The sequence below is a fragment of the Pyrgilauda ruficollis genome, unplaced genomic scaffold (assembly GCF_017590135.1).
Source record: "Pyrgilauda ruficollis isolate IOZ18807 unplaced genomic scaffold, ASM1759013v1 scaffold40, whole genome shotgun sequence".
Taxonomy (NCBI): Eukaryota; Metazoa; Chordata; class Aves; order Passeriformes; family Passeridae; genus Pyrgilauda; species Pyrgilauda ruficollis.
In genome coordinates, this window is record NW_024525490.1 from 835,004 (window position 1) to 858,560 (window position 23,557).

A 23,557-nucleotide genomic window follows, 5' to 3' on the forward strand; every position below is an offset into this window, starting at 1 on the left:
GCCACAGTGGAGTTAAGCTTGTAAAATTACATTGCAGTACATGTTTTAGCCTGTGACTGGGAGAAAAGGCTTTCAGAGACATCCACGTAAAGGCTTTTTTTTATTTATTTCTTGGTCAGTGCAGAAAAAACTCATGAAAACTCTTCCATGAGAATAACTTGGCAGAGAGTCCAGACCGCAGCAATAGAGAGGATGAAGTTAGACTTGCTTATAATTTTTAAAGTATGTGATTTGATGTTCCTAGGTTCTTTATCAGTATTAATACATGGTTGGAGATATTTATTGATGGACACAAAAGAATAGCTGCATCTTTGTTCAGCCAAGAAGGCCTTTGCATCATTAAGGATTATAAACATTCTTTTTAATAATCTCTTTTTTAAGAATTATTTTTTAAAACATTTCTTTAACTTCATATTAACTATTGGTACTCTGTTTGATACTGAGTATAGTGTGCTTATCAAGATATTTGTGGGAAATACTCTCTATTTCTTATGAGATAGAGTTTCTTGCCATTAGAGAGTAAGCCTTCACTCTGTGTCATTTTATGGATGCTGCAGAGAGCAAGACTTGGTGTGGGAGCCCATTCAAGCTGAGAGGTGGATTTCAGGGAAGGCTTGGCGTTATTTTCATCTGCTCAGCCTTTGCAGAAGATGAGGTTGATGGAGGTTGCTCCCTCCTGCTGGACATCCCTGCCAAGAGAACAGCAGCTCGGAGTGCTATTTTGAGTAGATTCTGACTTGTGGAGAAAGGCGTTTCAGTCGCAGCGATGCCATTTCCCCGGCTCAGGGGATATTTGCCTCTAGATGGAGCCGTCCCCTTGCGTTACAGCGGCGCTGGCTGAAGCAGAGTCTCAAAGGTGCAGTGCTGGTGCTGCAAGGCTGCTCGGCGGAGCCCTACAGCCAAGCAGGTCTCCTTTTACAGCAGACCTCTATCCCTGCTCCCATCCCTGGCTATCTTCTTGCGGGCTTTCTCTGGTCGCTCTTCTTGTTCACCCCCTGAAGCTCACTCTGTGTCTTGGCATCTTCCAGGCCTAGAGAGTGTTCTGTAAGATAGAAACTTTTTTAAAGCTGTGTTTTCTTTATACTGTGTACTTATTTGCTGTAATTGTGAATCTGCACTGTATTTGTTTGTGCTTTAGGTAACGTCTCAGGGCATGTCTTTTATGTGTTTGCAGTTTGGAATGATTTCTAAAGAATAATTTGTATCGTTACAGGTCATTTGGTCCCCGACTTGGATTAATTCAATCTGAGCAAGATCTGTTCTTGTTTTAAATACTGTACCATTACAAATTACCTTGCCTGTGAGTTAAGATACTCTGCCATAGCTTGTAATGCTGCAACTGAACTCCAATATAAAGTCATATTTAGAGCTGATTTCTTGGTTCCCAAGAAGCTGGGGCTGTGAATTTTCATTGTTCTGGATATAAGTGCTCCAAAACAGAACAAAATGTGTTTCTGTGCCAATCAGGTTGTAACATATTTTAAGCAGCATGATGTGACATAGTTAATAGTTAGTATACAGAGGTTACTTTATTTTTTGGCATTTCTCCCAGGAAATAAGACAGGGGCACAAGTAAGTAAGCAGGCATAACAGAAAACACCTTAAATGTCAGGGTAGCACTCTACCAATAAATATCAGCCTTTTGGTGTATTCTCCTTCCACAAGTTTATAAACTCCCACTAAAATGCTTCTGGTTCTGTCAAAATCTGAATGCATGTGCATTTACGAAGACTTCATCAGAAGTAAAACCTTTATCACAATCTCATTTACATTGAAAAAATTTTGAGCAGAGAATTGTTCAATATTTTCTATGACTTATATAGAAATTGCTAACTATTTTAAGCCAACAGCTGAATTCTTTGAACTTCTAGGAAGTACTTTCCCCCTTCTTTAATGTACCTAGGTGTCATACATGGAAATGATACATGAAAAAGTGACCACTGCTGATTTGTTGTTTCATGTGACATTTAATACATTAGCAAGAGTTTGTTATTATGAAAGTGAGGGATTACAGGGAAAAGCTCTATTTTCCAGCCTGGTTTAAGAAACTAATGTTATGATAGGTAATATTCTGAGTTCTTATAGGTTGGACATTTGGTCTGAAGTGACAAGGGCAATTTTCATATCTACCTTTTAAAAAGTATTTATGATTTTGGGAAAGTTTCATCTGTGAGTATTGGGGGTGTTGTTTGACTCCTTGGGGCTGGCAACGCTGGAAGAGATTCTGTAGATTTGGGTATTGATGGGATTATATCTCCTGCCTCAGCAGCAGGAATAAGCCTCTGCTGGTGCTGCTTCTCTATAAACCACAGCTGAGCTCGGTGTAATTCCTGCTGAAGGTGTCAAGTATTTTACCTGCATGTCCTGTATGCAGTGAGGACCCTGCTCTTTCTGAAAAAGGATTCTCAGTGAAAAGACCTCATTGAGTATATTGAAGAGTAATATTAAGAACTTTCTCCTAAAGGGAACATCAGCAAAATCACATATAGGCAAAATAAAGGGAAGTAGCTGAACTGATAAAGAATATATTGATCACTAAATGGCACACTAAAAGCAACTAGCTGTAAGAAGGTAGTTGAGGTGAAAAGGAGGAATAGGCTACTTGTATGTAGGAGAATTGACAATGGCGGTTCAGGGGGGGTTTTCAAAATAACAGACAATATCAGGGAACAAAATAATTCAGTGTGCTGGAAGGAACTTAAGTGGAAAGCTAACTGAAGTAAAAGCATAAAACTAAGAAATGTTTTAAATGACTGTTGAGGACACAGCCACTGGATACAATCTTAAAGAGCTTGGTATACTGAGTGACCATGAGATCAGGAAATATTACAGGATCTAGCCAGCTTGACATTTGTATAAGAATACTGAAAGAAAGAATCATTCTGATTACTGTAAAATAAAGAAAAGTAAAAATAAAAACAAACCCAAAATTTGTTTTACATATAGCTATTTCGTATTACAATGGATAGGGAATCTAACCACAGAATATGAACTTTTAATTTTCTTACTTTTGGAAAGATTTGCAGTAATACTAACAATAATCATCGTCTGAATTTGGCTTGCTGAATCTCCAGCTAGTGCCTTTTTTCTGGCATCCTGTAAAGTGTTTTCTGGGTTTTGGCTTTGCACTGGCCAACAGCAGACAGCTGTTCCACACACACTTCTGAAGCTGGGGGTCCACAAAGCATTTCCACCACAAGGTTTCTCCTGCAATACCTTTTCTTATGTGGAATAATATGCCTCAGCTCAGCATCTATATTTAAAAAGATAAAAGCAACACAGCTAAAAGGCTTATAAACCAAAGAGACTATTTTTTTTTTTTTGTCTGAATAATTTTGGTGCATTTGGTGAATTTTAATGCTTATGGAAATTAAAGATCTTATTGGAGGCAAAGAAAGTGTAGGCAGTAACCATAGTGACTTCTACACGTATCAGCTTTTTCAGTGTGCTTCAGTTCTAGACTGCAAAATCCTGGATATCAAACATTTGTGGGTGCTTACTAGGCAGTCGCGATGCAGGGTTGATGCAGGGGTGTTACTGTCCTTTCATAAAAGACTAGAAACATGGAACAAAAGTCATTTGCCAGGTTTCTCACTGAGGTCAAATCTGAATTATGAAAGCATCAAAGGGTGCCACTGTGAATATTAATGTTATTACAGTTTTTTGCAGACTGGCAGGGTTAAATAATCTATCGGGAATGTGTGCATCTTTGTCATGTCATTTTCTGGCCCTCAGTCACCCTTAGAGAAAACCAGGTTTACAGATGTACTGTAATATGCTTTCTTGAACTCTTGCTGGAGGATTTTACTTCTTCCTGCATTCCACTGTTAATGAGTAGTCTTGCTCACATTGTCTTTTCTTCAAGAAACATAAAACTTATGAGAAATAATCTACAGAAAGCATATTTCTACTATGTTGTTTTCTAAGGATGAAATAACTATTTTTAGTAGTCAGGCTAACCAGTAATTTCAATGCATATTTTCACTGCCATAGCTTATGCTAGAAGCCTCAGAAAAAAAAAAATAAAATTGATGCAGTTTCCTTGTCCTATATTGTGAATATTTTTTTCTTCAAATAGGGAGCATTAAATAAAATTTATTTGCTTTCTAAAATAAAAGATTTAATTAGTTTCTAAAATAGACCTCATAAAGATTGTGATAAGTCAACATACATTATTGGTTATTTGGAAGTGTGTAAATACATGCATCTGTTTACCTTTATTACTTTAAGTTAGCATGTAAGATTGAAGAGAATTTGTGTCAAAATGTATTTTTAATGCAAATTATGATATCCAGAGTACCCCATTTCCTCCCATTGTCACTATACTATGTTTTTCTATCTAGCTCAGATTTGTCAGTAGGGAGAAGTTGTATAAGTGCTATAGGTTTCTCCACCTTTGAAAAACATGTCAGTCCTTTCCAAATTTGTAAGGGACAAATCCAGGTTCTTGTTGAGCTGTTACCCATATTCAGTATGAAGTAGGGTCTCAGAAAAAACTCTTCAAGAAGATTTTGTGAAACAGATACTGAGAAGCAGTCCTTGATTTGAAGTTCTCTCAATTTATTTAAACAAAACAAAAAGACTTTGTTATCCTGGTTGTATTTCAAGTGAATGTGCCAAGACAGGTGTGTCTGTCTGAATGGTTTTCTTGTAATTCATTATTCCAGGATGCGCAAACCCAACATTTAATAACACTGAGGCCTACATTTTTTTTCCCTAAGAGCTAAATCATTCCATCTCACTTAACTAATGTATCGATTGACTTTATCAAGTCCATAATAGCTCTGAGTTTATGAGCTGTGATGCTTGGAAATGGATTAGTGCCAGTGCCTCTGATGAGATATGGCCAAAAGACGACTGTTTTGTCTCTTGACAACATGTGAAATTACAGAATTTGACTTTGTTTCACCTTCAAAACAAAGCTTATCATCAGCCACAACAAGGACCTGAACATGATGTCAAACCCACATTTCAACTTGCAAAGGTCCAAAATCTCTTACTTTAGATGTCACAGCACAAGACACAGTTTATATTGGGGTGACATAGTAGCCATATTTGCATACTGGCAAACAAAGTACAGAATATGTGAAGCAGAATTTTATTTATGCTCCAGAGGATCTACACTGTGTTGCTATATTTATCAAATAATCAATAAATATTTCTGAGACCTGGCTGTGACTTGGAGACAATGCTTCAACTTGGAGCCTCACCTTGTGAGATTCCTCCTTTGGGCTCTCCAGAGCCCTTTGAAAGCCTTCGAACTATCTGCAGCTGCTGTCACATCTCTCTCCACCTTTCCCAAAAATTTGTCAAGGGAGAACAGATGATTTAATATGAGATTTAACCTAATCATACTTTAGTCATCTTCAAGTCCTTCCTCTTTTTTCTATTTTTCCATAGTTTCTAGAATGCTTTTTTAGAACAGCATCTTTAGTTTTGTCATAAAGTCTACTGATCATCTTTCCAAGACATCAGATATGTGTAAAATAAAGAACCAGATAGGAAAACATAATTTTTTTGTCTATTTTCACATCACTTTTTTTGTCTATTTGAACTTAGAAAATTGGGCAGGAGGAAAATGGGAAGTAAAGGCAAGGAACACAGGACCGCAAGTGAAGGAACTGTGTTTGACAAAGGACATAGACAGGATAACAAAAAGATAGAAAAATTAAAGCCTGATCACAAATCCCTGATAACTATCTTTGCTTAAAACAAAAAAGATCAGAAAGCCTACACAAACATTCTCAGATTAGGGGTTTCTGAACCAGTGTTACTTGAGGAAAAATGGTAAAAATAATGGCCCTGTTATAAAGTTTTGTCAAAATGAAACAGTGCAAAGTTGAGAAAGTTCTTTACTACTCTAAGCTTAAACATACAGGGAGACCAGGTGGTTACTTTTGCTTTTTCATTTACAGTAATCGTTTTGAGATACCAATTTCTTGAGTACATTCTGAATATTCTACTGCAAAGAAATGGCAGGAAGGAAGGAAGGAGAGGATATTAAAAGTTTCTAACTTAAGCTCTGTGGAGATATTGGTAAGAAGAAAAAAGTGCAATTTTTGAAGCAAACTCATTATCTTTAAAAGAAGGAATTAGTGCTATATTTTTTGTATATGGTCTTTCAGGATTGCTTTTCTCTTCGTTGTTATTACAGCTGTTCCTCAACACTTGCATTAAAAGGCAGGCAGATGTTTTTGCAGTCTTGCCTCCAAATGAGTGAGTGATCATTGTTCACAAAGCTGTCCTGCTCACAGATGCATCTTCCATTTTGATACTATCAAAATATGAAGAATTTCTGACACCCTAACCTGCAAGAACCCTCTCCTTTTCATGCTAATGGTATGGCCATACCATAGCTTTGCTGGTCATTGTTAGTACAATTTTATAGCTTTGATCTTCAGTGAAGAAAACTCTTCCTCTAGATGTCCTGTCTGTCAAAGGCAATGTTTTGTCACAATAGCTGTAATTTATAGAGAATCCAGATCTGAAATGCTCCGAGAATTAGATTTTTTTTGACTCCAAGGATGAACCCTACCAAACATCTGACCTCTGGAAAATCTACCAGGCATCCTACATGGATGTAGAATACAGGCATCCTACTCTCTTCTACCGTAGACCATCAAGGCGTATGGTAGAAGAGAGTATTTAGTTTCTGCTTATATTAAACAGTATAATGTACAGACTTTAGGACCATAAATGTTTCAATGCAGCTGCCTTGCAAAGAAGTGGGAAGTTCATTTGAAAAGGAAATGACTTAGTAAAATACACAGTTTCACAGACAGAAAGAAATCAGAACTTTTTATCCTTTTCTTCCTATTTCCCAAACAATTCTATTTCATTTAGAAGAGTCACTAGATGCAAACCATTATTGCCCCTCATCAATCAACAATTGTGCTAACCAGATTTTGAAAAGCAAGGTAAAGCCCTCCTCTAATTTTTTAGAAAATTTCTGCTCTCAATTATTTAGATATTCATATGGAAATGATTTTTTTTTTAATCAGACCATGTAATTTTTTTATTTGGTATATATTTTTTACACCTGTATTACTAATGGAATGTGAAATTCAAATTTTCTTTGGGACACCAGCATTGCAGGTGGTGGTATAAAATTGAGATTGTGAACAGAACCTTTTCCTGATTGTTTTAGGCATTAAGTAATAATTTACTGTAATATTTATAATTCTTAATAATTTATTTATTTGTGATGCCTGTAATTGATATTTCTAGCTTTTTGTTGTGAAATAGGATTTTGACGAGTAATTAAAAACTGCACTTTATTCTTCATCAGCATTGCTATATTATAACAAATTAATTTGGCCTTATGAGGCTGAAACCCCCCTTTGAGTTTTCCATAGTGCTTTTGAAAAGCAAAAGTGATGAACCTCAGAGGGATTTAAGAGAGAATCTTTGCTTAGGTACAGAAGTGTGATACCTGTTGAAGTAATGTCTGTTCAATGGATCCCATCAGTTCAGTTCAGCTCCTCAAGAGATTTACACACAAGTAGATCTGGCTAAAAGCATGAGGATAAAACTTCTAGCCCTTAGCATTTTTGGTCTTGGCTGCAATCATTATGAAGGATAGCAGACTAAAATTTCCTTGTCCAAGACTCTTGTTTAATTTTCCTGTTTGTTTGCTACAGAAACAAGTGGAAGTGCTTTTCCTTGTTTTAGTTAGTGTGAGCCTTGTTAATCGATATGCACATGGGGTGGCCTAAGTAATACAATTAAAGGAAGCATCACACAATGTGTAATAGCTGTATTCCTACTCTACTTCTGTGAAAAGCCGGCATGTAAGAATTCTCTTTTTATTTGTACTGATTGTTAGCTGTTTGCAGTTTAAAAGGACAGCACTGAAAATTTTTTTTAGCATAATTTTTGTTGGTTTGATATAATTAATATATGATATAATTATACTTGCTGGAGATTGCAGGGTTTCTTGTTACTCAAACCAGCAGACAAACTCATTTAACTGAAACAATTTGTTTTGTCTCTGCTAAAAACTATCTACTAAAATATCAGTAGGTGCTTTAGCAGGTAACATCCTTCTGTCTCCTGCCTTTCAGAATGGAGTTTCAATAATCCATTGGTGTTCTATAACTTAGGTTTCAACTCTAATTAGTGGAAAGCCCAGATATTTTAAAGAAGATCCAGCCTTTCTAATTCTTTGCCCAGAAATGTTCAAATTTATCAGCTGTCTGTAATGTCTGGAGAGATCTAGTTTCCAGTTATGGTAGAAAGAACAAACCAAACAAAAAGACCAGTAGGAATTTCGAAGGTGGTTTAAAGACATTTAGACTTATTTGTTAGGATATCAGGGTATTTCAAAGATTCCACATGGAAAGGAAAGTACTTAAGAGGGGTAGAATATTCTGTTGTGTGGTCTGCAGTTTTATTAGATGACTACTGTACTTGCTTACTTAGTATTAGATGTTGTGGCTTATGTCAGTCTCTCCATGACCAAGTGCATTGCTTTCACTGGAGTGACTCATCCTTTCAGTATAATCCTTCAGGCCCTTCCTAAGGCAGCAATATGCTTGGCGTTTTTTCCCACAATATCTCTCTAAACAAAAGGGAACTGCTGGAAATGATGGTCCATTCTCTTTAGCACTACGTTTTATAAAGCTTAGAAGCCTTTAAGCACAGCTCAGAACCATTGAGGCATCTTCCATGGACCGTGTTTAACATTCTTCTCTGCACAGGAATGAGCTCAGAGCTCATCACTGTGTTCATGGTAAGGTCAAATCTAGGTTTAAGGAAGAGTGGTGATGCTGTAACAGATATTGTTTTAAGAAAGCACGCACTTGCCTACTACATCCTGGCAACTGCCTTGAAAGACTTTGAAAATTAACAGGGAAATCTGACATTTGGTGTTTCCCAAGGCAGGAGAGAATTTGATGAAGCAGTGATTAATTTTCTTTTTAGCTATTTTCTGTCTTTTTTTCTTCTCCTTATTTCCGTTTCATCAGCTTTTATCTAGCCAAGAGAGAAACTTCTGGACCATCAATCTCAGTTACACACACTTCTGCTTTCTAACTGTTTCTTGTGTTATCTTTGTCTTTTGTCATGGAAACACATGGAAAATATTTATGCCATCTGGATGCACAGAGTATATGCTTTTCTATTTCCACCCAGTACTGAAATGAAGGGGTTATGATATCCAGAGCCAAAGCTGTGCTTCTGTCTTTTCCTAAACAGCATATTTAAGGAGATCAGCTAGTCTTGTCTTGGAAGACAAGCACAGGAGGGAGGGAGAAGGAAAGAATCTTCTAAATGGCTTACATCTAAATGGCTACTCAGTGCTCTGAAGTTGTTTTCTCCAATGTTTTCAATCTCTGAGGAAGGAGTTCTTCTCTTTAGGGTGCCTGTAAAAAACCTATTGACTTCTCTGCTTTGACAGCATACTGCATCTTGTAGCCATGGATGCTGTGTTAAGATCTTGCTTTCAACCTATCTAGACCTGAAGTGAGTCACTCTGGTAGGAGTCAACTCTGAAAGAGTTGCTTTTATTATTAAAATTTGCACTGCCTTGCCTTTGAGAACCTCTATATGTGTAATACAGAAATTTAGTAGAGGGTGGTCCCTGGTCCAAAGAAAGTGTAAAATAAAGGCAAAGTATTAGAACGGAATGTGCAGTGGATGGGCTGGGTTTTGAGAAGTGAACTCTGTTTTGCTAGAACTACCTCAGTAGAAATGTATATAAAGTCCTCTGGGGGTTTTTGCTTTTAAGCTTTAAAGTTTTCCACCCTGAAAGCCCAGCTTGACTGGTGTTCTGTGAGCACTGTCCAAACATGAATGCAGATAGATCCTAATGCATTTCTTCCTGTGTATTAAGAAGCTGTTTAGATGCAGCATAGTCTGTTCAAAGCAGGAGTAAGTAAACTAAGATTTGTGGGGATCCTGTTGAAAAATGCCCTGAGGATTTTTTTTTTTTTTTTTTTTTAACCAGGGGACCTTCTTCTGAAGTTCTTACCGACTTCTTCCAAGAAAAATATTAAATACAAGTTCTTAGGCAATTTGCTTTAGCCTCTAGGCAGAACTCTGTCCCTTGGGGAAAAGGGTGGGTAGGCAAGTGAACACTATCACCTTTAACTCTCCTCACATCTCTGTGTGTTAAAGCAGGCAGATGGAGACTAATTTCAGCTATCTGTGAGTATTATAATATTTCCCAAATACACATATTTAATGGAATGGCTCTCCTTAAGAAAAGACTGATGTAAGAAAGTAAATCCATGTAGCTAGTGCATGAAGCAAGCCTGTCTAGCAGCCTGGATTTCAAAGAGTCTAAGGGTAATTTGATACACTGTTCATATTCCAAGCTCCTGTGACAAGCAGCTGCTAATTCTAAAAAATATTCACTAAGAGTGGGCTAATTTGTGTATCACTGAAGCACTGGTCCTTTTTGCTGTCACTGCATATTTTAAATTTGCAAGGGAAAAGGATATCCAGTCTTTTATTATTTGTTAAAAAGAAACTGACAGCTACACTTCTTAACTGAGAGTGATTTTGTTCATATCTACCAGTATCTTTGAGAGTGCCGAAGGCATTTGAAAAGGTGCCACTGCTCTGTCATGATGTTTTATCTGCCTTCACTACCTCTCCAGGGTTTTTTTTTTATTTGTTAAAAAGAAACTGACAGCTACACTTCTTAACTGAGAGTGATTTTGTTCATATCTACCAGTATCTTTGAGAGTGCCGAAGGCATTTGAAAAGGTGCCACTGCTCTGTCATGATGTTTTATCTGCCTTCACTACCTCTCCAGGGTTTTTTTTTCCCAGTTTTAGGTGTGGGGGTTTTGTTTGGGTTTTTTTTTTTTTTTTTTTTTTTTTTGGGTTTCTATGTGATTATGCAGGATTCGTGGTATCACATCAGAAGAAGCTGCTGTAGATTGATGGGACCCCATCAACCACCCTGCCCACTCAATATTATAAAAATTTGTGTCGTCAGTAGTCATGACGTTTTGTAGGAAGTTGCCCATTTATGGATACTAGAGCAAATGATATCATCACAATAGGTGGTTCCTGTCTAAATAGGATCATTTGTGAAATAAGATTACAGGCATTTATCTGGGAAACAGGAGACAGAGGCACCTGCTTTATGTAATTGATATCCTGGGGAATTATTGTGTACAATAATCAAGAAAAATCTTCATTTCTAATTCTATTATGTGGGAAAAGAACCTTTCTTTTTTCTGCCTGCATAAAACAAACCCCACTTCCACATGGAATAAGCTCCAGACCATGTTTTCTATTATGCTTGAATATATGGGACATGCATTGCAATCCTATGCTTGCCACACTGCTGCAGTATACTTGTTTTGCAGAGCTCTGTAGCAGGCTAGTCAAAGCTGTGACTAACCAGACCCTTGGATACATACTCTAATCTCTGGCCTTTATTTTTACAATGAATTTGACTTGCTCATTGATTGTATATTTTTTCTGATTTACGAGAAGCTTCATGCTCTGTGTTTGGATGCTGACTGCAATACAGCAATAGTCTTTGATACGGTAAGTCAAAGATGACTCATTTCTTAGTCTTGTGCCTTCAATTTATACTTTCTACAACACCATCTCATCAGGTAGAAAATGATGTGTTAATTAATGTTGAAGCAGTTAATTTTCAACAGATGCTAGTCCCTTCCCTCTCCGGAGCACTTTGCACCATGTTTTTTTTCCTACTCATGAAAGCAATAGGTTTGAACTGTCTTTAAGTAAAATGCTTTTGCTATGATATTTTTAATAACATTGCCATCATTTTACCATTGCCATTATCATTTAATAAAGAAGAAAATAGATCACATGCAGAGAATTGGAACTTAACGTGTGATGCTAGATTACGATAAGTTCAGTTCAATATTAACCTTTATTACAGTGAACACAATTGAAAAGGCAAAAATCTTTTCAGGGCTTTATACTTCAGATAAAGGGTTTCAGTTTTTATTTAAGTATTAATACAGTCAGATACATTCAGCTACAAGAGCCCTTATTTCATGTGAAAGCAGTGGAGAGAAAATGCCTTACAGAAAGACAGTTTTCTTTGTAATGCAGCGTGCAGAAGATTCAGTAGTACTCCTTATCAAGTGTACTACATGAGATAAGAGCAAAAAACCCCATATATTTGCTGCACAGTGATGAGAGCCTTTACATTATAAAAATGTTGCTAACAAAAAAATGCCATTGAACAGAAATATTCTTTAATGAGCTTTAAAAAGTGCTGTGGTCACACACACAATATGCACTATTTTGGATACCTAACATTAAATGTACAGCAAGGGTTAAGATTTGATATAAGATTTTTTTTTTTTGAGAAACCTACCTTTAAGCAGAGGTCTGGAGGATCACAAGGTTACTGGGTCTTCAGTAAAATTCATGCAATCCTGGTTTTAGAACTGGCAACTTTGCAGCAATTGAATAGGGTTCAAATGCCTTGAAATGTTTCAATATGGGAAGTATTCTCTGTATGTGTTTTTCTCCTTCTCATGCTGTAAACTTTTCAGCAGTAGAGGTTTGGGGTGTTCCTTTTTCCATGAGTATTAGCCCTTCTAGTTTTGGATATGCTTATATAAAAAAAAATCAATCAATTTCTATTTTCCAGTATAGATTTCTGATGTGCAGGTAAAATAGCTTGTTCTTTAAAAGTTTATGCAGGAGCAAAGCCACAAAGGAAAAAAAAAAAAAATCTAAGCTAAAGCTAGGCCAGAGGAATCCTAGGATAACTACCTAAATATGTAGTATCATTTAGTGCTTAAAAAATAATTCATATTGGAAAAACAGAGCACAAGAGACATGCTTTTAAAATACATCTCTCAGCAGATATCAGGCATTTTAACACATTTTGGAAGGCATTTTGGAAGTAAAAAGGCTTCAAGAATGTGTCCAAAGCTGAGTTGTGACACCCATAAATATGATGTGCATTAAGTAGGGTGATACTGGTATTACTGAACCTTGAAGACAAAGGTAAATAGAGACTGCAAATGAGTCTATAAAGATATTTTACAACACTGTGATGGCATAGCAAGATGGAATCTCTTAACATTTTGCATAACTGTGAGCATGTGACCAACAAATGGAAAAAGAAAAACAGGTGTATTTTTACACAGAAGGCACAGGAGTGACAAGAGTTGTCAAACAAAGGAGAAGATAAATGGATTGCAAACTGGTGGGACATCTACCTGAAGAAAGAAAAATGGTGATAAGTGGTATGGGGAGAAAGAGAACCCATGTTTTGGGAGCAGAGAGCAAATACTATAAAAATGTTCAGCCTTTCCATATAAGGAAAATCACAGGAGAAAGAATAAGTGGCCTGGCACTCTTCCTCTTTTTCCTTCTTCTTTTTTTTTTTTTTTTTTTTTTTTTAACCAGGGGACCTTCTTCTGAAGTTCTTACCGACTTCTTCCAAGAAAAATATTAAATACAAGTTCTTAGGCAATTTGCTTTAGCCTCTAGGCACAACTCTGTCCCTTGGGGAAAAGGGTGGGTAGGCAAGTGAACACTATCACCTTTAACTCTCCTCACATCTCTGTGTGTTAAAGCAGGCAGATGGAGACTAATTTCAGCTATCTGTGAGTATTATAATATTTCCCAAATACACATATTTAATGGAATGGCTCTCCTTAAGAAAAGACTGATGTAAGAAAGTAAATCCATGTAGCTAGTGCATGAAGCAAGCCTGTCTAGCAGCCTGGATTTCAAAGAGTCTAAGGGTAATTTGATACACTGTTCATATTCCAAGCTCCTGTGACAAGCAGCTGCTAATTCTAAAAAATATTCACTAAGAGTGGGCTAATTTGTGTATCACTGAAGCACTGGTCCTTTTTGCTGTCACTGCATATTTTAAATTTGCAAGGGAAAAGGATATCCAGTCTTTTATTATTTGTTAAAAAGAAACTGACAGCTACACTTCTTAACTGAGAGTGATTTTGTTCATATCTACCAGTATCTTTGAGAGTGCCGAAGGCATTTGAAAAGGTGCCACTGCTCTGTCATGATGTTTTATCTGCCTTCACTACCTCTCCAGGGTTTTTTTTGGGGGGTTTTTTTTTGGGTTTTTTTTTTTTTTTTTTTTTTTTTTTTTAATGAGCTTTACTAGAGAGGTTTAATGCTCCTCTTAATTTACAGTCTTCTATGTGATTATGCAGGATTCGTGGTATCACATCAGAAGAAGCTGCTGTAGATTGATGGGACCCCATCAACCACCCTGCCCACTCAATATTATAAAAATTTGTGTCGTCAGTAGTCATGACGTTTTGTAGGAAGTTGCCCATTTATGGATACTAGAGCAAATGATATCATCACAATAGGTGGTTCCTGTCTAAATAGGATCATTTGTGAAATAAGATTACAGGCATTTATCTGGGAAACAGGAGACAGAGGCACCTGCTTTATGTAATTGATATCCTGGGGAATTATTGTGTACAATAATCAAGAAAAATCTTCATTTCTAATTCTATTATGTGGGAAAAGAACCTTTCTTTTTTCTGCCTGCATAAAACAAACCCCACTTCCACATGGAATAAGCTCCAGACCATGTTTTCTATTATGCTTGAATATATGGGACATGCATTGCAATCCTATGCTTGCCACACTGCTGCAGTATACTTGTTTTGCAGAGCTCTGTAGCAGGCTAGTCAAAGCTGTGACTAACCAGACCCTTGGATACATACTCTAATCTCTGGCCTTTATTTTTACAATGAATTTGACTTGCTCATTGATTGTATATTTTTTCTGATTTACGAGAAGCTTCATGCTCTGTGTTTGGATGCTGACTGCAATACAGCAATAGTCTTTGATACGGTAAGTCAAAGATGACTCATTTCTTAGTCTTGTGCCTTCAATTTATACTTTCTACAACACCATCTCATCAGGTAGAAAATGATGTGTTAATTAATGTTGAAGCAGTTAATTTTCAACAGATGCTAGTCCCTTCCCTCTCCGGAGCACTTTGCACCATGTTTTTTTTCCTACTCATGAAAGCAATAGGTTTGAACTGTCTTTAAGTAAAATGCTTTTGCTATGATATTTTTAATAACATTGCCATCATTTTACCATTGCCATTATCATTTAATAAAGAAGAAAATAGATCACATGCAGAGAATTGGAACTTAACGTGTGATGCTAGATTACGATAAGTTCAGTTCAATATTAACCTTTATTACAGTGAACACAATTGAAAAGGCAAAAATCTTTTCAGGGCTTTATACTTCAGATAAAGGGTTTCAGTTTTTATTTAAGTATTAATACAGTCAGATACATTCAGCTACAAGAGCCCTTATTTCATGTGAAAGCAGTGGAGAGAAAATGCCTTACAGAAAGACAGTTTTCTTTGTAATGCAGCGTGCAGAAGATTCAGTAGTACTCCTTATCAAGTGTACTACATGAGATAAGAGCAAAAAACCCCATATATTTGCTGCACAGTGATGAGAGCCTTTACATTATAAAAATGTTGCTAACAAAAAAATGCCATTGAACAGAAATATTCTTTAATGAGCTTTAAAAAGTGCTGTGGTCACACACACAGTATGCACTATTTTGGATACCTAACATTAAATGTACAGCAAGGGTTAAGATTTGATATAAGATTTTTTTTTTTTTGAGAAACCTACCTTTAAGCAGAGGTCTGGAGGATCACAAGGTTACTGGGTCTTCAGTAAAATTCATGCAATCCTGGTTTTAGAACTGGCAACTTTGCAGCAATTGAATAGGGTTCAAATGCCTTGAAATGTTTCAATATGGGAAGTATTCTCTGTATGTGTTTTTCTCCTTCTCATGCTGTAAACTTTTCAGCAGTAGAGGTTTGGGGTGTTCCTTTTTCCATGAGTATTAGCCCTTCTAGTTTTGGATATGCTTATATAAAAAAAAATCAATCAATTTCTATTTTCCAGTATAGATTTCTGATGTGCAGGTAAAATAGCTTGTTCTTTAAAAGTTTATGCAGGAGCAAAGCCACAAAGGAAAAAAAAAAAAGAGAGATCTGTATAAAATAAGAACAAAGGTTCAGACTGGCTGTTATCAATTCACAAGTTGCAATTTCTGTTGCTTTTTCACTGCTGTGGAGAAGTTTGAAGGTTTTATTTCTGTAGTATCAACATGATTATTTTAGAGGCATGCATTAATATCAGTTCCTGCATTTGATCACAATTAGTTCATGGATCCATATCTGTCATGTTTCCCTGTCATTTGAGACAGACTACATCCTTTCTATTTAGCAACAAGTGACCAACATGATCATGTAGTTCCCAGTACAGTACACTTTAAAAGGTATCTTCTGAAATGTGGAAACAGTCAAACAATATTTTTGCTAGGTATACAAAATCTGTGTGTTTAGCAAAGTTGGTGACTACTGGCATCATTTTTTTTAACAAAACATGCTATTTTAAAATACTAGCAGGCAGGTGAAGGTGCTTCAACACATGAGCAGATTAAACAGCAGTACTGAGCCTGATATTACTGTTTACTTTTTTAAGAAAAAAACACAGAATAAAGACTATTTTGTTGAAATAGTTACACAATGAGATTTACTTACTATATTTCACAGAAGTGTTTTTGCTGTAAAGGCTTCTTAAAGTGATCTAGAACAATGAAAACATTTTCACAGATTTCCTTTGTGTGTATTAAGCAAAAGCTAAAGGAAAGAGGCAGATAATGAGTAGAGGCCAAATTGCATGCGCTGTATTTCAGGTATACAACTGTTATGTAGCTTAGCTGATCAAATCTCAGATATTGACTGCTTTTCAGGTTGCATTTTTTGGGGAACAAAGATAAAAAACCAATTGTGTATCCACTGCTTTTATTAGCCCACCTGCTATTTTGAAATTTTATTTTCCAAAAAACCAAAATTGCATTAATAATTTTTTTACAAGTTTTCCATCTACTATAATTCCCACTAAAGGAAAGTAGCTGCTTGTCATAAATAATAAAATAATCTAAAAATAATAGAAAAGATAATCAACATAGTTGGAGCAATAAGCATACTGAAGGGCACATAAATAAAAGCAACCCTTCTGTTATGTTTAAAACAGTATATGCAGTTCTTAAAATTAAAAGAATATACAGAAGGAGAAATGACCATAGCACAGAGCGTACAATGTTTCCCTTGTGATTTATCTAATAAGTTTTTAAATTATATGTGGAGGAGTCATAGAACTCTGTAGCATAGATTACGTCATGTTAGTTATGCTCCACAAATCTTGCTTATTATTTCTGGCATTCTATTATTGTCAACGTGTTAGAAATCTCAATCATATTTTTCTGAAAACTTTTTGATCTATATATTTAGGATTTTTCATCTTAGATATTTAATTTTTGCTCTTGGCTTTGTCATTGCAATAAATTTATGTAGATAATTTTGGTTCTGGTTTCAAGGAGAAAAGCTTGGGTTTATGCTGGCGTTCAACAAGGAAAATCACAAATAAGTGGACTTCTGTGCATTCAAGTTTCATTAGTTTAGTACAAACGAGACCAGATAGATGTCTCTAATGTGAATATAAAGGAAGCTAAGTCTTTTACATGAAGTAAAGAATATGGGATCCACATTGCTATAAAAAATAAAATGTGAATACATTCTTCTAGAGTAGTAAGGGAAATTACCTGGTTTTTGCACTAATTTAAAAAAAAAAAAAAAGAGTTCTGTTCAGTGATAAGCGTTTACTATAGCACAAGGTCCATAAGTGCCAGCTTCATTTTCTTTGGATACAACAGGCATTTCATTTTTTCTCTTTATATATATACTTTAGGAATTCTGCCCAAGAACAGTGAAAAAGTCTGGAGTACATACAAAACCGCACATCCTTGACTGGAGACCCCATGGCTAAATTAAATTGAATTCCTCTTAGTTTCTCCTTATGTAATATAAAATATTCATACCTGCAACAATGAAAGATTTGCATAGATTGGTGCAATAAAAATTATATCTGTGGTAGGATTTAATTGCTTTTGACAGATACGCTTGCAAAATTGATAATAAAGCCTGAAAATTTCACATGACAGTATGAATGCCAGCAAAGTAGTTCTGCACAGCAAGCTATTAATTCCTCTTAGTACATTACCAAGGTACAAATAGGGTAACAAGTCTGTTACTGTCAGACAACCCGCACAGTAGAGCATTCAGTGATATAGAAAGAAAACCACATAGTAATTCATAGATTTCTTTTACTGAAGGAAAGTGAAACTGCATCTTAGTTGCCATTAACATATTCAGAGATATGGCAGGGAAATAATAAATGCTACTGCGGCTTTTGTGGTAGCAATAGTTACTTGCAGTATTAAAGTCAAAGATTTCAAGGTGACCATTGCCCATCAAACTAAAAGAGAAAGAGATCCAAAGCAGAAAAATTATTTAGGGATCATATGTTTCCATGATGTCTGAGAAAAGGCATTCTTTGTCACTAGGTTCAAGTTTTAGCTGATCTGTGTAGTAATCTGTTGTTTGTCCTCCCAGTTCTAAGCACTCAATCTGACATTGGATGCAAGAGCAACAACATCCTTTAAATTTTTCAGTTGATTTTCTAGGCGTCCTACCATCATCAAATCCTTGGTTTCTAGGGCTTGAACACACTTCTGCTGAAGCTGACGGCAAAACACTTGCTGGCTTAACTGGGATCATGATAAGGGTAACATACCATTTAATAACAGAGGCCAGAAAATATCAGGCTGCTCTTTGCTTGTCAGATCCAGGTGCTATTCCTGCAGGCAGAAATCTCACAGCAGTTCACGAAGAGGAAGAGGCCTTCCAGACTTCGTGTACTCTACCCACAGAGAGAGGAGGGGCAAGGGCAGGCCAGGCATGTCAAGATAAAATATTCCAGCAGCACGGCACAAATGATAGCATGGCGAGCACGTGGCTTAGGGCAGCCAGGTGCTGTGTGCCCCAGGCTGCGCTGTCTGCCTGCATGTAGCACCACGCAGCACCTGCTGCCAGGACACCTTTGGGGTCCTGCACCTGAAATGCCAGGATCTGAAAGGAAAGCAGGTGTTGGTGATCAGATGTTACTTCAGCACACAGTCACAGTCACACTCCCTGACTGTGGCTGCTCCTCTCTATGTGATGACAAGGAAACCCAAATGGAGGTATTTCATCTCCTACAGAAATTTTGCTGCGGGGTTGGAGGGGGAAGTGAGTTTGGCATTGCTTTGAGGAGTGGGCCTAGTTCAGATGTTCTTGTTTTTAATCTATCAGGCACCTAAAAGGTACTTATTCTTAGAAAGCTTTTCTTTGTCCTGGCTCTCCTAGAAAAAATGACTTGGTTAAACTCCTCCAAAACTTCATACCCCTCACCATTCACATCACCTGCATGGCTAGGAGAGGGCAGAGAACTCGGGAGCTGTTCTATACTTTTTTGCAGAAATGAATTTTTAATCCCTTCTTTTCCGTGCATTTTTGGTCCTATAAATTTTATCAATGGCTCTTTAAGTGGGGTGTTGTCATCTGGACAACCATTTTTGCATCTGATTTATATCCCTTCCCTCTGTCCTACTGCTGATAGAAATAACAGGCAAGAACTAAAAGAAATTAAAAACGTATTTTTTCTGTTCACCCTGTTTGTTTGACAGCATTTTGTATCTATTCAGCTTCATTGTTTCCTCAGTGCAATCATTTGGCTTCTTCCCATTTGTGCAGCCATAATAGAAGCTGAAAGAAAAAAACATCTTCAACCAAGAGGAATAATACTGTAGTGTCATAAAGATTGGCAGGATAAATAGCTGAATCTCATAGGGAATCTTGATTTTATTGGTTATATGTAGTCAATGGAATCTTTCTCATAAATATGTAGTCTGCATATATTTTCATAGACTTAGTTAAAGCTTAAATTATACCTTACAATTAGACAATTAATTTGGGCTATTACTCTGAAGTGCTGTCTGAGCATTTATCCCTCCATATTTTAACCATACTGCCACATATTGAAGTTGTGGTACCATTTCATTATTCCTTCAGCCGATTCATCCGAAGAGGTTCACATCCTGCCACAGACACTTGTTCCTTCCCACTCTGCGCCCAAAGTGTGCCTGGTTGTGCTGACTTGGCTTTTTCTGTGGCCACACTCCAAACCATGGCTTTAACAAGATATTCTTTTCCCAAAACATGCAGAGACAAGCTGATCAGGGCTTTTTATAAATTATATTCTTTTTTTTTTTCTGTGTGCATGCAGTTCCATTTTAAAGCACACCAAATGATAGCTACGTTGATGTAGGAAAAAATCTGGAACTCGGAGTAAGACTAGCTTCCAAAAGGAATGTCTTAAATCAGCTACATCCAAAGAAATCTTGTTAAGTTTTCCTGGTCTACATGTTAGGTCCATTCTAGAAGAAAACAAGTAGGAACTAAATGCTTTCTAACCTGGGAAATTCTCTTTCCTGGGACTGTGCATGGCAACACAGCCTTTAGTGTTTGGTGTCCCTTGAAGCTGGTTGTAGTACTACTTTGGTGGATCACTTATGTGCCTGTTATGCAGTTAGTGCCTGCTTCTTATCAGTCCTGTGCATCCCAGACAGAATTCCCTAGATTTCCTATCCAGACACTTACTGCTTTGAATTAAACCCCTTGTGTCTGATATGAGCATGGGGCTTCATGGATACATTTATGCTTCAGTAAGCAAGAACAGATATATATTCATAACAATGTAATCTTGAGATTCACTTTTGATTTCCCTTGTTCTCTTAGGATCTCATGTCTTCTATACCTGTTCTCACCCAGGAATGTTGTAATGTGTGAGCAGGAACAGGCATTTGTGTGCATTCATGTGCACACAGACATATACATATATGTGCACAGAGACACACACACATGCTCTTCCAGTAAGAGAGCCAGAAAAAGCAATGTGTGCCCCCCTGAGATAGTGCCAGATAGCACAGGTCACAAGAGCCAGGGAGGACCCTGAAGACCTCCTGGTGCCTTTCCTCACTCAGCTCATTGTCCTGCTCCATGGCCATACATGCACTACAATCAGTGCCCAAGCTTGGAGTGCTAGTGACAGACATAGTCTGGTCCAAATTCTGGTTCTAACACATTTAAAAGTGGATACACAATTCTCAGTTAAGCCTTTTCAACAACTGAGTACATTTTAAATAACAAACCAGTAAAAGATGGATTTTGCACTAATAATGATTGTATAGTGATGGGATTCTGAAGTTAATAAGACTGTTGACTAACAATTCTAAAAATTTCCACTCTGAATTTATACATGAACAGTTAACAGCAACTCCCAAACTCTCACACAGGGCTGCAATTTAGCTGTCTTATAAATACTTCAGTCTTCATTGTTTCATGCAATGCCACTGCTTTGCAAGCCAGGCCCCTGGGGGATCAATACATGTAGCAAAATAATAATTTTGACTTTTTTTGACAGATGAATCCCTTTGATTCAGATATTTTTATTTCACTTATGTGATCATGCTATTAGCAGTGATAATAAAATTATAAATTACACAGGTATTTGGGGGAAAAAAAAGAGCAGGACAAGTGTTTTAGGCACCTCAATGAAGGGTGAAGATGTGACTATGCTGAAAATGTTTTTGGTTGTTAATAGGTGATACAGTTTCCTTATAAGTCATTCCTCTGTAAAGTATGTGTGGCAATATTTTGCCAGGTAGCAGGAGGCTGTGTTCTTTGAGATAAAGGCGCAGAAGTTGCCCCTTTCATATATTTGGGAAGTATGACTGACATAAATGTGTAGAAATTACAGCTGATGGTGTTCATACATGTTTCTTTCTATGCTAAGGAAGAGGAGATCATCCTCACAGAAGGGTAGATATTTCTATTGATTCTCTTCTGTCAATATGCTGAGACTCTGAAGAGGTCCAGTGAAAATGACTGCATGCAGAAATCAGGGAAGGCACTTAGGGAACCTGGCCACTAATATTCTCACTTTCAAAACTTGTCTTCAACTGTGTTTTCCCTTTCTTTAGATTTAAAACATAAAATTACAGCAGTAGTCAAGTGTGGGCAGAGTTAAAGACCTAATAAAGAATGCAGATTTGCATTAGCTTTCAAAATTTAAGGTTTTGAAATTAAAAATATATTGAAGACACACTGCGGCTGCTGAGATTTGGCTTCAGACTATTGTAAGGAAGTTCTTGAAAGTGCAACTCTTTAACACATTCTACACTTAATTTCATTTTAGTTTTGTAGCATTGAGAAAGCCAGCTAGCCTGCATGTGCCATACTACATTTGCATGAGACAAAAAGAGGACAAATCCTATACACAAGTAGCACACAACCCTGGAAATTAACTCAAATATTTAAAACTGTATTTCAAAAGATTTTGTTTTAAAGGTAATGTAATGGCACAATTTCTGTTTTACTGATTTCAGTTCTGAATTCTATTAACAGCTCAATATGAGCCGATCAACTGCTATGTCTTTTTCCTTTAACAGTGTCAGTTTTATGAATACAATATGAATCTTTTTCTCCCTAACCCCTAAGGGTGAAGTAATATAATTTTTTGCTTTCTAGAGTATTCACTCATGTTAAATGGTCTTAACAAGTCACTTTAACTGTCTGTGTTCAAATGGGTTACTCTGAAATCAAGAGAGGCCACATTTGAATTTCCAGGCAGTGTGCCATTAAGAATCCAATTAGGGGTAGTCAGTTGGTTATGAAAAGATGAGATTTTAACAGAATTTCAGGCTGGAGGACTGCACAGTTTTTAGTCATGTGTGTATGTCACCTGTGCCCCTGCTCCATGGGAAGTCAGACAGAGCTGATATGGTTGAAATTTTTTCAAAGACATTGAAATCTGTGAACAGATCAAGACCACATTGTATATTGAATAATAGAGATTCCTCCCTATAAAATAATTTAAATTAATGTTTTTATCCTTAAATTTAAGTGGTCTTATTCACAGAGCTGTGATGTGTCATGAACAGAAAAATAACAATTGAGAACAGGATTCTGAACTACAGTTTCCAACACAGAAGGGGACAGTGTGATTACTGTGCAAGCAGCTGTCCCCTTTGAATGAAGGACACTTTTACAGAGAAATTGTATAGGATAAGAGAGGAATAAAATAACAATGTGCCCAAGTAAAGGGAAATAGGGATCTGTCAAATGTTTCCTAAACCTATAAAATCGACAGACTCAGACATCCAACTGAATATTGTACAGATTGGTTTCAAAATTAAGTTTGTGTGATTTTTATTTTTTTCTTTAGCAAAGGTATCTAGACCCTCTCATTCAAATCAATGGAATACTTATGAGTGGACAAAACTGGATGCAAATTCACCCTGATGTCCACCTAGAAGAAATAAATGTGGTTCTTTCTACTCAAACCATTGCCAGTTAAAGTTAAACCTTGGCTCCTACTGACTTGTGAGAAGTATCTATTAAAAATTATATTAATGAGGCTATGGAGTAAATTAAGATGCCAAGAGAACCTGTTAGCTTTTTTTCAAAAGTTCAAAACCAGGCTTCACACAACATTAATGGGAATGCTCAAGGAAAATTTTAAAATACATTCTCCAAAGCTGACTTGGTTTTCCTCACATATTTTATGCATCAAAAGAAATCTGGACAAATCAGAATTATAGCAATCTTGCATCAGCTGGAGACTTTTTCTGAGGACTTT